Source organism: Cynoglossus semilaevis, chromosome Z (genome assembly GCF_000523025.1).
Source record: "Cynoglossus semilaevis isolate Cse_v1.0 chromosome Z, Cse_v1.0, whole genome shotgun sequence".
Lineage (NCBI taxonomy): Eukaryota > Metazoa > Chordata > Actinopteri > Pleuronectiformes > Cynoglossidae > Cynoglossus > Cynoglossus semilaevis.
In genome coordinates this window covers 20,238,744-20,240,490 of record NC_024328.1, presented here as the reverse complement: position 1 = coordinate 20,240,490, position 1,747 = coordinate 20,238,744, and positions in this window count along the sequence as shown.

Sequence of the window (1,747 nt, the reverse complement as noted above, 5' to 3'; positions counted from 1 at the left end):
ATACCAAGGTATGGATTCCCAGAAAAAGTAAGATCAGACAACGGGACTCATTTTAAGAACAATGACCTCCAACAGGTGGAGGCGATGTTGGGACTAAAACACTCTTTTGGTACAGTCTATCATCCTCAGTCACAGGGCAAAGTTGAAAGAATGAATCAAACGGTAAAAAACAAATTGGCTAAAATCTGTGCACAGACCAAAATGAATTGGCTAGACGCCCTACCGTTAGCCTTAATGTCAATAAGAAGTTCAGTCAACCACTCCACAGGGTTCACACCACATGAGTTACAAACAGGGAGAGCGTTTCCCGGCCCACACTCCAAACTCCCTCTCACCCAAAATGATGATCAAGATCTAACTTCTAAAGCTTATTTCCACGAACTGCAGGGTTTGGTGTCTACATTTTCAAAACAGGTGAAGGACCAGCAGACCGCAGGAAAAGGCACAACACCTCCAGAGGCAGAGTGGGTTCTGCTCTGAGTCATCAAAAGGAAGTGGTCGGAACCACGCTGGACAGGTCCATTCCAGGTAACTAAAGGAACAACCCACGCAGTACGCCTGAAAGGAAAAGGAGACACTTGGTTTCATTGGAGCCAGTGTGCAGCAGCTGAGGAACCACAACGCTCCTTGATCGACATTCAGAGAACCCTCCAAGAACAGAACACCGAGTCGGCTGACTCGGAGACAGATCCTACCGACAAAGGGGCAAAAAAAGGGGCAAAAAAAAAAAAAAGTCTTCATGTATGCCATCAACATCTAGGAAACAGAATTCAATTTACATAAAACACCAAGCTCAGGCAGGAAGGTGTTGCAAACCTGCATATAGTAGCTGTGGTTAAGTCCTGACTTTAGTATACCTCTACAGAACAGGATGGAAATTGTTCACTGTAATCAATGTACAGATGAACCAGTACACACACGTGCACACGGTATGGTTGTATATACAACAGGCTCCTACCACAGATTGACAAATAAACCTGTGTTGGTGCAGCTACACTTTACCTTAAGACAGTGTTTGGTACTGATTCAACATGACTGTCAATCCCATTTGTAACACCAGGGTAACATAAGCCGTGGCTATCAAATTTTGTACTGAATAAATCACAGATGATTGAATTCATTATGAATTTTTTGGCTGGTGCAACTTATACTCTGGAGCAACTATACTGACAGATAAATGCAGGAACTAGATTGTTTTTTTCAACCAGGTGATTTAGTCTCTTCAACAGCAATCTGTTTCTTTCATCTCCTTTCCCATACACCTTCTCTCTACCGGCCTACAAAAGGAATGTGAACTTAATGTTGGCGCTGCTCTACATGCCTGCAGTTTTTGATGGTTTGAGTCAGTGTTGGTACGTGGTAAGTCTTCAGACATACTTACAGAGAATACAAATACAAAATACAGGAAAGAAAAAGTTACATTGTGTAGCACCTTTAATTCTATTGTTGTATTTTTAAGTCTGATGTCAATTCATTTCACAATTCATTTTTGTTTTGGGAGCATATTCAATATGTTATAACTGAATTATTTCTAAGCAGATCACTTTCCTGAACAGAACATGTCTCAACAAGATTGCGAGGCATGCAATTTCAAGACATCCACTCCGAATTTTGCAGCCAGATATCAGGCTGCAGAGAAATACGTCCGCTGTGTGGAAATATTACAAAGGACCGAAAACCACACAGCAACATATAATATTTGCAGAGCTGAAATTCAGAGAAGTGTAACCGTCTCTTCATACAATAC